Here is a 15,601-nt window from a genome sequence, read left to right as displayed (position 1 = left end):
ATATCATTTCCGTCCTTTTAAGGTACCATTTGAAACATACTTTCACGTTTGTGGGATAAATAAGTGTTACCCTTAGCGACGATTTATTGTTTTATTACCCTTATTATGCAGCTGCACGGAGGGTAGGTCACATTTGGCTATAACTAAGGGAAAGGAGGAAATATGGTCGCTGTTGTATCGTTAGACAAGAAATGAACAATTTAGCGATTAGTTCTGATTGTGGAAGTGTTGTGAGCGGTACTAGTTATTCTGTAATAGTGTTAAATGGATCGCAATCGTCGTTCATGTAAAATTTTTCCAAACAGTTTCTGCTATCTTTGTGGGAAATTAACTTTGAAATCACAACGTCGATCAATTACAGACAAAGTAAAAAAAGGCATAGGCCTATTACTTGTATTTTGGCTGTAAAGTGGGTGAACAAGACAAAAATTGGTCACCACACGTGTGTTGTGTAACATGTTACGTGAAGTTAACTGAGTGGTTGCGGGGGGAAAATAACAATATGTCTTTTACTGTTCCAATGATAGCCTACCAGTCATATGGATGATTGTTACTTCTGCATTACCAAAAAGAGGGATTTTCAAGGAAAACTAAAGATAAAATTGTGTATCCTAATCTCCCACCAGCCATAAGACCCATACCACATTCTCCTGAGCTTCCTGTCCCTATCCCTTCGCCCAGTGGGGAAGATTATGTCATTCCAGAGGAACACAAACTATCAGAATCCTCAGACTACCCTTCAACTTCCGCTGATCCCACCTACATTCCCGAACATCATAGAACACCACATCTGATACGACAGCCAGAACTTAATGACCTAGTTAGGGATTAAGATCTTTCCAAGCAACACGCTGAACTATTAGGTTTTAGATTACAAGAATGGGACTTATTAGCAAAAGATACCAAGATTTCCTTGTTCAGAAAACGAAGCGATAAACTGACAAGTTATTTTGTAATGGAAAACTCTGTTTGTGCCTGCAAAAATGTGAACGGGTTGATGGATGAATTAGATATTGAATATAATTCAGAAGAACAGACTGTTCATTGATTCATCAAAACTAAGCTTAAAAGTAGTTTTATTGCACAATAGAAATACAAAAGCTTCCATCAGTGGCTCATTCAGCCACTATGAAACGAACTTATGAAAATATGTCACTAATATTGAACGCAGTAAATTGTAATGAACTTCGCTGTGCAATTTGTGGGCATTTGAAAGTAATAGCTTTAGTAATAGCTTTGTTGCTTGGATTACAAGGAAAGTTTATTAAGCGATGTTGTTTTTTATGTTTGTGGGGCAGTCGAGCAACAGCACAACTTTATGTGTTGAAGAACTGGCCTATCAAACAAGATTATATTCCTGGTGAGCATAATATTAAATATCCTCTGCTAGTGCAACATGAAAAAGTACTTCTTCCTCCACTGCAAATAAAATTAGGGGGTAATGAAAAATTCTGTGAAAGCTCTAGATAAGAGTGGAAGCCTTTCAATACTTAAAGACTCTGTTCCCTAAAATCAATTATGCTAAATTAAAAGAAGGCATATTTGTCGGTCCACAAATTAGAAAACTTTTGAAGGACAGCATTTTGAGAAAAGACTAACCCCAAGGAATTACCAGCATGGAAATCTTTTGCATCAAAGGATTTTTAGAAAATCACAAGGCAGAATATTATCGCCGATTAATAGAGATGTTACTAATAAACTACAAAAAAAAATGGCCTGCAGTATGTCACTGAAGATCCACTTCTTACATTCACATTTGAACTTCTTTCCTGAGAACTTAGGGACTGTAAGTGATGAGCACGGAGAGCGATTTCACCAAGACATTGTTACAATGGAGCAACGGTATCAAGAAAGATGGTATCCAGTGATGATGAGTGATTATTGCCAGTTTTTAAAAAGGGAAGATTTCAGTTCTCATAAGAGGAAAAATTAAGGTTTTTTTTATCTTTCTATATTTTATTGCACGAAGAGTGGTTTTTATAAGTATTAATAGCAGGTCAGTTATTAATGTATCAGTTTTATCATATCTAAGCTGCCCTTGGAAATTTTCACACAAAAAATGAGAACAAAGTAATTTTTAATAGATAAAAAATTATGATATTTCAATGTATCAAGTAAGTATCTATAACACAAAAACGTGACGTGTTACAAACTTTTCATTGTCATTTTCGTATTCACCACATGCAAATTTTATTGATGTTATGAAAAAAAATTGTTCAAATTTGTTGAGTAGTGTAATTAAAGAATTCCAAAGAGAAATGGGTCTCTTGGTTGATAGAATGACACCTGAATGAGGGACCACTATTGACGATTAAATGGCAAGAAATTTTTTAAATACCACCCAAATCCCTATCATAACAAGAATAAATGAACTCATCTAGCGATTCTATGTGATTCTGCAAACATTATCTTGTGGATCTAACTCAAATGTGGATGCACTTCAACAGTTCACAACATATACTATGAATTCAACATTTTTTAATTGAAAGGAAATGTTTAATGGTAAGAAATATATTTTATATCACATAAATTTTTAATAAATTCTATTCTATTGGTAGTTAGGCCTACTAAATTTGTCTAAATGCACCTCTATAAAAAAGTAGTTTTTGTTATTTAAATGTTATCAGAATTTGTATACAAATCGAATATGCTACCTTCAAGTTTTGCATAAAGTTTCAGGAAAATACATTAGGTAGGAAAGAAGTTATAAATTTTGTTTAAATTCAGTCCCTACAAAGGGTAGTTTCCCTTACACAAACGTAATCAGAGTTTGTACTCAGATCAAATAGCTACCTTTAAGTTCTGCATAAAGTTTCATGAAAATATGTTAGATAGGAAGGAAGTTATTAATTTTGCCTAAATTCACCACCTATAAAGAGGTACCGTAGTTCCCTTTGCACAATCGTAATCAGAGTTTATACTGAAACAAATACGTTAACTTAATGTTCGGCATAAAATATCATGAAAATCTGTTGATTAGGAGAGAAGTTATTAATTATGTCCATCTAGATCAACAAAATTGCACACTGTGCGATGCGGGCTGATGTGAGGACGGCAATGAACCTCTGGATTCTCTAAAAAGCCGTTTGTAATTAATTATTACTACTATTGTTATTATTATTATTATTATTATTATTATTATTATTATTATTATTATTATTATTATTATAGTAATAATAATTGTAATTATTAAAGTAGTATTTTATGAAGAACAAATTGATTTTAAATAAACATTACAGCAGCTAATCCAAATATAATTAAGTGATAAAATATGTGTACCTTATCATATAATTAATTATACCACCTGTATATTTGAACAGCACGTTCTGGAAAGGAACTAAGTCAAAATTTTCATTTTTTTGTGATGAAATGATTAATACTTCCATGAAGTATTGATTTGCAAAGAAAGGAACTTAGTCAAACCTTCCCCTGTATCTCTAACATCAAGTTGATATTTATAGTAGGGGGACTGATACGCTCATATTTAGCATATTCATGAAAATAAGTTTCTTTGCTCTCCTAAAATGGAGAAAAGTTTGACTTAGTTCCTTTGTAAAAAGTGCTATCCTTTGCAATATTAATACATTTCTCACTTTCATTTGATTATGAATTAACGCAAAGCAAATGAGAGAACAGTACCATGTGTGGTATGGGAGTATTTCGAAGTTTCATTAGTGTTAGAATTATTACTATTACTCTTTATTGAAGTTGGTGTAAATGTAGAATTGAAACTATGTTAAGGGGAGATTAAAGACTGAAGGGGTGTAATTTTCACATTTACATTGAAACTTCAATAACTTGGGACACACTTGAGCCACTGTAACGAAATTTTGCAGAGATATTCTAGACATATGTGTGCATATACTGTGTAAATATGAAGCAGATTGGAGGTGTAGTTTCGATGATATTGAAATTTTCATTTTGTAATTAAAAATAATTTATCTTAAAAATATAGTAATTTTTATGCACATTTTCTCAGAAAATATGATAGAACATTGATTCAAACTTTGCACACTCCAAAAATGACTTATAAGAAGGCAATTAACGAACAGGCAAGTATTATAGAACTGTCATACCAATAAAAAAAATATTTGCAACTTATAATAAATTTCATACTTTTTTCAATGCATAATTAGTCACTGTTATGCAATCAATAGTCCCACATATGTAATTCTTCGTCAATTTCTGTAATATATTAAGGTAAATGTGTGTGCAAAGTTTCATTCATTTTGGTTAAGTAGTTTCTGAGAAATTCGTTCATAAATGTGAAAAAAATATAGTTTTCAGAAAAACTAATTTAAAAATAATTATTACAAGAAAACCTATTTTGCACAATTTTGTGTACCTTAAAACATTCCTGGAGCATAGTGGTTTTGTCCCTCCTCTGTTTCTTCTTCTCCCTTCCTCTTTTCGTTCCTCTTCTTCACTCTGTCTTCTTTTGTGATGGTCAATTCCACTGTGACGGGTGTTATTTTCAGAAAGAGATTCTTCGAAATTTAGCTGGAAACAACAATTAATAAAATATTTTTACTACTTCTTTTGTATTCCAATGAATCTCTACTTTTTGCTTGTCAGACACAACTAATTATTTTTTTCCTAACCATTATTTGTCAGGTGATATAAGTGAAATAAACAATGTGACGGGTGTAACATGAAAAAGACATGCATAAATTAATGATACAGTTTAACTGATAACTCTGTGAAGTTCACAGTTTGAATTGTGTTGCCTATTTTCAGTGAGAGGAAAGTTCAAGGAATCGAGTGATATAATGGATGTAATTAAAATATTAAGCCTTGCACTTACAATTTAATTAATCTTATGTGACGGGTGTTCCTTAATAACGTGATGGGTGTTACTTGGCTGAAGAAATTTCACATTTGGTTTTTTTTTGGTTCAAATCATAGAACATACATTTTCTGTAGTTCACTACATAGACTTAAGAGTACTGGTAGCCTAATATCAATGGTAGACATATGTTTTCAAAGTGTGCGATTTTGTTTTAAGTTAACTTTCACTTAGTAAATTACAAATATGATGTTGACAGGTTCAAAATTGTATTTCTGACGCTCTAAAGTAAATTAATACAAATATTTAAGGTAAGCAAGCCCTCCCTATACCGCCCATGTTAAATTTTAAAATTTCAGGTGCACTTTATTCTGGATGTATCTGAGGTACAAACTCCAAATTTTCAGGGATTATTTAATATACATTTATCTTTAATAATACGAACTAGGTTTGATCAAATGTTATTAGTTTCAAGATGTTATGGTATTGAAGCCTGGTTCAATCCCCAACTTTTGTAAGACTTCCACTCTTCCAATATTTCCATCATTGGATGATATGATGGCATCTCTTAGTCCTAAACTAAGTGTATTGACACTACCAAAGACTGTTTTGGGGATCCTGCATCACAGAACACGGTTAAATGCTTTGTTTGTATTTTGAAACTTACTATGCAAACATTTTTTTAGTAATTCTGGATGATACAAGTCTCATATTGGTTTTATGGCAAGCATAACAGATTCTGGTAAACCATGGTGTTTATAATGAGGTACCTTTCTATTATATTTGCACCACGAATTGTCACCTTTAGGACACAGGTCATGTTGGGGATGATCGTCAGTGGAACGTTCGTCAAAAAATATGTAGCCCATACTGCACTCCTCATATCCTGCAGACTATGCAAATTATTTCTTAGGGCTTGATCATAGTAATTTTGTAATTTATCTATCATCCCATCTGTAATCTCTTTGATCCCCCAACACCTTTACCATCTGAAAGTTTCTTCCCCACTAAATCTTTCTTGAGTTTGCGAAGCCTGGAACCCATCCGCTTTTGTACATGTCCAATGCACTCCAGTTTCTCCACAGTACAGTCGTCCCTAATTATATGGTTTACTTTCCACAACTTTTACAAAACCATTACTGTCTCCATCACCTAAGTACTGTTTTTATTTTACACCATGAGTCTGGTTGGAACATTGATAAATACATACAGCTCCCTTTGCTTCCATGCCACCACTGCTTCCATCAAAATTCTTTACACAATCTTCACAACTTTTTGCATGTATCACAATATTTTGATAGCAATTCTGAATCTAAAACTTTGCCTGTATCAACTGAAGTAGCTATCACAACTCATGGTTTGACGTGTGGCGTCTCTTATGCCATGTCCCATCTATTGCAACTGGAATCTTATCATCACTGTCATTGCATTGCACTGCTTCCTTACATGCTTCTAATATACGGTACTATCTTTGAGACACTATCAGCTGATTCTTGAATATGTCCAATCACCTTATGAAATTTTGAATGGGGCTTAGACATTCATCATGACACACAATCTACCAGCATAATCTTTTCCAATACAGCATAGCCCATATATGAATCTTGTATTCACTTCATATCCACTAGCGGTAACTTTTGATGTTTGAAAAGTGCCTTTCTTTCTGCACACTGCACACACTATTACCAATGATCTGGCAAGTTCTTTTCGTTTCTTTATGTCTTCTTGAATTGACAGAGAGTCACATTCACAGTATTTACATTTTGTTTGTTGAGATAATGCTTTTGACATCAGTTCCAAATCCACTAGTACATAACCAGATTTCAACATGTTATTTTCACAATATTAGACTGTTGCATTTCACACATCTCATCAAATAGTTCTATGGAAGATGAAAGTTTCTTCTTCGATGAACTAGGAGGTGTAACACACTTACCGGCACTGGTAGTTGTTACATTTGCTTCACATGGTGTTCGGTCAAACCTCTTCTGCACTAAATACATTACTAACTTTTCCATTACTAATTAAATCACTAGTAACTTCCTTCTTTCTTGTATAAGTGTTCCCAGTAAACGTTCTCTTTCCAAACTTCTTATTTCTTCCCATTTTTTACCTTCACAAACACAAACTAACAAATATTTACGTTTATCTCGCTTCCTGTTTCCTTGGAAACCAAACCATAGATGACCATGAAAAAAGAGAAAGTTGATAGAGGCATCAACAGAAAATATGAAATTTCTCGCAAAAAACAAGAGTTAGTTCATAAAAATATCTTCAAAGGTTTAAGAAATATATAAAAAAACATTAATGTCTGCAAAAGTGGGCGTGATCAGAAAAGACATGCAATCAATTATATGCTCATTAAACATCCAATTTTGGTCCGAATCGATTATAAACCGCATATTCGCATTCAGAACACTTGCAACACCAATAAACATAGAAATCCAAAAATCCATATTTTGAACCATAAACGAAGGCTTGCTTACCTTAATAGTAACAATAAAAAATATAGCCATAAAATCAAAATAGTGTGGCTAGAAAAACAGATTAGCTTTTGATATTAAACTGTTGTTCCTAACATAAATTTACTTTTTAGTATATAGCCTATGCTCACTTCAACAAATGCTAAATATAAATTTATATTTCTCACAATGGAATTTAATAAATTTTACTAAAACTGTAATTACAAAACAAAATGCAAAAACTTAAGCAGCATCATACTCAGAGCTGTCTCAATTTTTACTATTTGGACAGCTTTTCCTAATGACTGGAATTTCGTACACAGGTGAATCACTGAAAACACTACTGTTTATTAATGCAGCTTTTCTTGCCCTTTAGTTTCAAACTTTCAGTTTTGTTTTCTTACTGTGAGCAGTAAGTTCTTTTCTTGATAGCTTCTTTGTTCTCCTAAGCTTTTCCCTCTCTCTCTCCTTCTGCAAATAGTCTTCATATCTGTGTTGTTTGAGTAAGGAGAGATGTCATAAAATGAGCTTGGTGATAAATGAAAATTAAACTTGGAACTCTTACTGAAAATAATTTTCTACACAAAACACATCAACTGCAAGTATTCTTTTCATTTTTGCACACTCACTTGTATAATTTAACTTGTGTGTTCATCTGGGGAACAAAATTCCACCTGCACAAAAAATTACTTATCCCCCTTTACTCGAACACCACAGAATTTTATCTTTATTTAATTTTCTTCCCCTACGGCATTCAGGTTGCCTCTCAGCTGCTTATTTCCCCATTCTGCAATTAAATATAGCCTATATGGTATCCAGCTATCTCAAAACGTTAAAATAAATAATTGCATGGTTAACATGCAGCTTTGTTTATCCTAAAAATGCAGCAGCTTAATCTACATTTATTTTTAGGTTATGCTAGTGGTTAATATCTTCAGTAATTCATTCCTTGTTAAGTAAGCAAGAAATAATGTTACAGAATAGAAAAGTACTATGATTAACTAAAATAGAACATAAGTACATTTACCTTTGTAACCTTTCATTTTTATGTAAATCAGAACTTTCGACCAAACATTCAGCTTAATGTAAATTTGGTGGGAAATCTTTCAGACAAGTAAGCTTTTGGAAGAAACAGGTATTGACGACTGTTGATAACTTAAACTTCAGATTTACCAGCATTTGAAACCTATTTAATAATGTGTTGTGGGAATTATCTGCAATAAATCAAAATACAGAATTTCTGTGTTCTCCGTGCTCTAATTTTGTAACACCTGTCATATTAAAACACTTGTTATTTTCAGTTTTAAAAAAATTTAAAAAATACTGTACTTTTGGCATCATATTTCGACTTAGCTATCAAAAATTGGTGCTTTCAGGACAAAAACTGAAAGCAAGAGAGCAACTTTAAGCATATTGTGTGACGGGTGTTACATAAAAACACATTTTTAAAATAGCAAATTTTTAAACTCAATGACATTCATAAAAGTAAATTGATACTGATTTTAAAGTCTTCTCTTTCTGTTAATAGAATTACAACAGAGAACAGCCTTGTTTATTAATTTTAAGTTATGGTTTGGAAACAAACTGCCAAAGTAAATTTGACAGATCAAAAGAACACACTAAAAATATTCACTTCGGATGTATGTAAAACAAAGATGAATTAAATAAATTGAACTTTTCTGTTAATTTCTAAAAATATGAACTTTCCTGAAGAAAATGATATAAAGAACATATACTGAACATGAAATTTAATTTTAACTTCAATGTCCAACCTATCGTGGAACTGACCTGATATTACTTGCTTCGACCTCCGCTTTCTGGACACGTTGCTTGTCGATCTTCAACAATGCTGTCCTCATGTTCCACCCACATCCAATGTCGATATTTTCCAATACATTAACTCTGCTTATTGCCCCTTCATTGAATGAGAGCACAGCATCCCTTACTCCAATCTTCAAGGTATCTAACCCCACAAAAACTGTTTTAGGCACACGGGTCCAAATTAAATTATTAAAACTCTCATTTGCATTCTGTGTGCGCCCATGCAAACACTTCTTCAGTAAATTTTCATCACTCAACTCTCTAAAAATCGGTTTCATCAGGTTCATTACAGTTTCTGGTAGAGAGTGCTTATATTCATAAACCTCACCAGACGCTTCGGCTCTTCGATATCTGCACCATGAATCAGCACCCGCTGGACACAGACCATGTTGTGGTGTTTCATCGGTGGAGAGCTTGTGAAAGTAAGTGGCCCACACTGCTTTCCTCATGGATCTAAGGTCATGACAATTATTACGGATTGCCAGTCCATAATATCACTGGATGTTATCAATTTCAGTGCCTGTCAGTCGACCTTTCCCTGACAGTGCCTTGCCATCTGAGAGCTTCTTTCCTTTCCATTCATTCACAAGCCTCCGTAGTCTTGCTCCCATTCTCTTTTGTATATGCCCTATGCATTCTGCCTTCTCTATTTTTATGTCACCATAGGGCTTGGCTTCATTCACAGCAAGGTGAGCCTTGGAGTCACCATCCCCTAAGAATCCGTGCATGTTCAGATCTCCAAAATATATCTACTGCTCCCTTAGCTTCCAGCCCTCCACTAGGGCCAGCATAGTTAGCATAGCATATGTGGGCACCTAGTTTCAATTTACACTTGGAGCAATATTTGGTGAGGCATTCGACATCTATCACTTTACCTGTGGCTACTGATGTGGCTGTCACTACACTGCTAAGTGATGTATGTCCTCTTCGTTGCCAGGGACCATCAACAGCAACAGCAATGTCTGTGGAACCATTAATTTCCACAGTTTCTTTAGCAGCATTCATCATCGATGCTATACTAATTTCTTTCATAGCCCTGTTGAGCATGCTGCTATAATTTTGAAAAATTGCAGGTGGAGGTGGTAGGTCTAAGACTGCACAGAGTGTTTTAGCAGCTTCTAGTCCCTTTTCTATGCACCTCATACCATACACCAGCAGTTCCCAAAGTGTGCTACACTGCTAAGTGATGTATGTCCTCTTCATTGCCAGGGACCATCAACAGCAACAGCAATGTCTGTGGAACCATTAATTTCCACAGTTTCTTTAGCAGCATTCATCATTGATGCTATACTAATTTCTTTTATAGCCCTGTTGAGCATGCTGCTATAATTTTGAAAAATTGCAGGTGGAGGTGGTAGGTCTAAGACTGCACAGAGTGTTTTAGCAGCTTCTAGTCCCTTTCCTATGCACCTCATACCATACACCAGCAGTTCCCAAAGTGTGCTCCACGGAGCCCCAAGGGCTCCGTCTGCGGCAGTTATGAAGATGACAAAAATTTCTACTTTCATCTAGTCTCTAGCGAGAAAAACGCAAACTACTTCCAACAAGCGAAAATACTTTCTCAGAAAAATAGTTTGCATTTTCTTTCTAGATGAAAGCACCAATAATAGATCTACTAGTTACTGGAAGTATCTCGATGTTTCTTGCTTGCCAAGTACTCGGTGATTCTCGAAATTTATTTTATGTTTTAAATACCAAGCAGGCAATGTTTGTTAATCGTGATACGTGGAATCTACAATCTATTGACTGTTATCTTGCCTCAAAAAAAATATATATACCTGCACGTTAATATGATTGCAGAAGTATTAGCTAAACTTTCGTTGAAATGGAAATGTGGCTTAAGACGGGCTCCGTAATACCCGAGAGTCATCAGCTATCAACCAGTGCTCAGTTAAAGGAAAATAACAACAGGTGTAACCTTATTTTAAAAAAGATAATGCGAATTCCTTGAGATTGAGTTCGGAATATGCTGAACATGATCCTGCTTCAGAATCTACGATGTCTAGTGTAAAGGTAGTGAAAGGAATTAAAAAACGAAAATATTGTGATTCAAATTTGGACATGGGATTCCCTGAGTTTGCTGATGGACATTTACAGTGTGAGATATGTAACAAAGTTTTGTCCAATAGTTCTATGTTCCCTGCCAAGCTTAGAGATGGCATTTCGAAACTCAGACTAGGTACATTAAAACAAAAACTGACGAACTCCATGCAGTTCAGACAATATTTTTATCTCATGTAAAAAATAAATAACGAGAAAGCACTGGAAGCGTCGTACTTGATTAGTCATGACCTGGTTCTTGCTGGCAAACCTCACTCTTGCTGAAACCACTATTAGTGAAGGTAGTGAAGTGCATGGTGGGCGAAAAACTGCAAACTTGATCTCCAGTGTGCCCTTATCAAATAACACTGTGTGTAATCGAATACAGAATCTATCAAAAGATGTTAAAAATATCATAATTTCCTGTATCAGTCAAATGAAATTTTCGCTACAACTTGACGAATCCACAGACGTCACCGGATTAGCTGTGTTAATGACGTTTGTGAGGTACGAATTTTTAGGTCCTTTCATGAAGATATTTTGTTCTGCAAGGCACTGCCATCTTCTACATGCGGTACTGAAATTTCATTGAAAACCTTGCGACAATTGCATTGATGTGTGCACAGATGGCACTAAGGCCATGGTAGGTCCTGTTTCTGGTGCTGTTAAGGATCAAGAAAGTTAAAAAAAAAAAAAAACTGTACAAGTAGTCATTGTGCACTACACCAACACGCTCTCGCAACGTAAAAAATGCCAGCGTTATTAAAGTAAGTACTACATAACGTCGTCAAAATTATTAACTTTGTTAAGGCACGACCTTTGCAGTGTAGGCTACTCAGTATTCTGTGCGAAGATATGGGAAGTATAGGCCTACACAAGTTATTGTTATTACACATAGAAGTGCGATGGTTGTCGTGTGATGAAGTGTTGTCTCGTTTACTTGAACTTTGAACGGTTGAATGACCAAAACAGTTTGCTAGCAGATTATTTGAATGATCAGGAATGCTTGTGCAAATTATGTTACTTGGTAGACATTTTTTTCAAAATTAACTAATTCAACACATTCATACAAGGTAAACGGAAGACTATATTCGATGCTAATGACAAAATTGCCACGCTGAAGAAAAAGATAGCGTTCTACATAGAAAGCGTCAAGAATAATTTTATTGATTTCTAACTTTATAGAAGAAAATAACACAACAATGAATGACTCATTCATACCAATAATAAAAGAACACCTTGACAATTTCCTTCAAAATATGAATTCATACTTGCCAAGGGACACTCAGGAATCGATTCGAAAGAAATACGAGTAGATTGTAGATCCATTTCCAGTGAAGTCAAAACGAATCCAGTGGGCGTGGCAGACCATTTTTAAATGTCAAACTAAGGGCGTAACTAACGTCAGAATCATATATAATTACTTATATATTTTTTTATTCGCAATTAAATGTAGAATTTTTTAAACCAATAATAAAAAATAGTCATTTTTGGCGATTTCGGTCTTAAATCTCCCCTTAATAGTGCACATACATACATTGTCAATACAGAGCTTGTGAAAGTGAGCAATTCGGTGAATCGTAAATTATATTTAAATAATATTTTAAATTTGGAGAATAGCCTACTGATAAATGTATATAAAGTCACGAAAATATTAATCAATAAAAACAAAAATCATCAATAATAATCATTATAATATAATCATAACATTGCAAAATAAATATTAATAATCATATTTAATTATTGTATGTGTATGTATTTATTCACACTGCCATGGGTATATACCCGGTGGCAGTGGTAACTAATTACACTCAATAATGACAATAATAAACTTATTAATTAAAAATACAGGTAATAATAATACCAATAATTAATACTAACAATAATTTATAATAATAATAATAATAATAATAATAATAGGGAATATCCTATATTAAATGAAGCACGATCACTTAAAATAACATTTAAAATAAATCTAATTTGTATCTTAAACCTAAGTTCGAACTAAAACCCACGAGTATATGTTCATATCTGCACAAGTACATTTCCACATTACACTCATTTTGCTGTCAACTCACTCACTGCACTAGAACTACGACACATTTCACTGATTCTATCCTGATTTCACTAACACTTCAAAAACATTTCACTGTTCAAATACTTTGCACTGCCACTATAAACTATAAAGCTTTACTGACAGGAACACGTTTCACTTACACAACACACTTCACTGACACAACATAATTCTTCACTGATACAACACTTCAATAACAAAATATCATTTACACCCTTTACATAAAAAAGGTATAAAGGTATCCCCGTAACATGCCATGAAGGCACTTGGGGGGGGGGCATGGAGGTAGAGCCCCATGCTTTCCATGACCTCGGCATTAGAATGAGGTGGTGTGGTCAGTACCACGCTCTGAACGCCTTTTACCCCCGGGAAAGACCCGGTATTCAATTTTATAGGAGGCTGAGTGAACCTCGGGGCCGTTCTGAAAGTTTGGCAACGAGAAAAAAATCCTGTCACCACCTGGGATCGAACTCCGGACTTTTCAGTCCAAAGCCAGCTGCCAACTGAGCTACCCTTTACATACTACGTATAATTACTGTCTATTAGTAAAGTCCTTAAGCCTATTTTTAAGCACTTTTTTGGTTGTTGGTAAAGCCTTTAGTAAGTCTGCAGGTAAAGCATTCCAGTCCCTGATAGTACGATTGAGAAAAGAAAACTTTCCAGTGTCCGTCCTCTGTCTTCTTTCCCTCAATTTATATGAGTGGTTGTTCCTTGAAGATTAATTTGGCGGTTGCAACCTATTTTTTATTTCTCTCCAGGCAGGCTCACCTCTGTATAAGCAGGATACAAGCAGTACACGTGGAATATGGAATACAAAAAGAATCATAGTAGTGCAGGAAGAAAAAGAGAAACACAAGAAAAAGGGGAATACAAGCAGAAAAAACGAGGTGAACCTGATAAATACCAGGAGAATATAGGGTGAACAATTGGCATACAATGAAAACAAGCGGCATACAAGGGTAAAAAAGCTAACACAACTCCACAAGGGAACGACCGGAATGCTAGGAGAGAAACTGAGATACAAGTGTATGGAGAGTGCAAAGATAATAAGGAGAATGCAAAAAAAAAAAAAAAAAAAAAAAGTGGAATATAAAGATAACTAGTATGCGAATACAAGTCGAATGGAGGGCATACCAGAAGAATAGAGCAATTCAAGGAGATTGTGTGGTGTACAAGGAGAACAAGTTGAAATTTAAAAGAAGAAAGGAATACAAGGAGAAGAAGGTGAATGCATACAGAAAAATGGAATACATAGATTAAAGGGAAATACGTGGAAAACAGGAGGAATATCTGGTTAACGAAGGTAATAAAAGAACAAACAAGGGAAATACAAGGAGAACAATTGAAGTATGCCCCCGAACAATGCTGTATAGCACATTTTTTTAAGAATTTGAGTTTTTAATGGAACATCGAGGTATAGAACACCCTACACATGGAAAACACACTGGAATGTCGAATATCAATCCCCAAGTGGCAGTAATAGTCAGACATTTGAACCACTTCAGTGGAACAATGATGTATAGCAAACAAGATGGTGGACGCAGGCAGTATGCATGTTTCACCAAGCGATCTAAAAAGTCTCAATATGTCGAGAAAACGCAAAATTAACATGTCTGAGTGGAATGATATCAAACGGAAGAGGCTACGGGACTCTGGAAAGCCATACAATAGCCGGAAAGGCAAAGAGGTGCCTGGAAAAACCCTTCCAAATAAGGTGAGTGGAACAACGCTGTAGTGTTATTCCTACTGCAGTACACAAAATTTCCGATTGCCTGATTGCTATTTATGATATTCATGTTCCTATAAATTTATGTGCTATTTTTAAGTTATTTTTAAATATTATGACATACTAAACGTACTATAAAGGATGGATCATAATTTTAATACTTGTATAATGGATCAGCAATGTGTAAGCTATGTAGAAATGATCTGACCCTATTTTATTAATAGTGATTTTAAAGTTAATTATTTGGAATTTTAATAGAATATCATATTATTTTATTCTCACCCTAGGGTTTGTGGCCCAGAAAATTTCAGAAAAGAAGGGTGTTATATTATGACACTGGAAATAAAAGTTGCATTATATGAGGAATATCACAGACTTACTTCTAATGAAGAGTCAATAGCTTTTGTAAAATATATTATGTCAGAACCAGCAAGACGGAAAAAGAGAAAAAGTGATGCAAATTCTCGAAAATTGGCGTCATTCTGAGAAAAGGAAGAGCCAATCAGTCTATAGAGTTCGTCCCTCCTCTAAATCTTCTCACTCTTTACAATGGAGTACTTCCAATAACAAAGGAAAAGAAGGAAGACCTGAAGAACATGTGTCAGTATCTGAAGCAAGCGTACAGGAAATTCTATATGTAATTGCCCTCAATGTGACGTGATCAGTTTGTGTTGTTGTTTTCTAATGCCAGG

The sequence above is a fragment of the Periplaneta americana genome, chromosome 12, assembly GCF_040183065.1.
Source record: "Periplaneta americana isolate PAMFEO1 chromosome 12, P.americana_PAMFEO1_priV1, whole genome shotgun sequence".
Lineage (NCBI taxonomy): Eukaryota > Metazoa > Arthropoda > Insecta > Blattodea > Blattidae > Periplaneta > Periplaneta americana.
The sequence above is the reverse complement of the archived record's forward strand: the minus strand, read 5'-3'. Positions refer to the sequence as shown.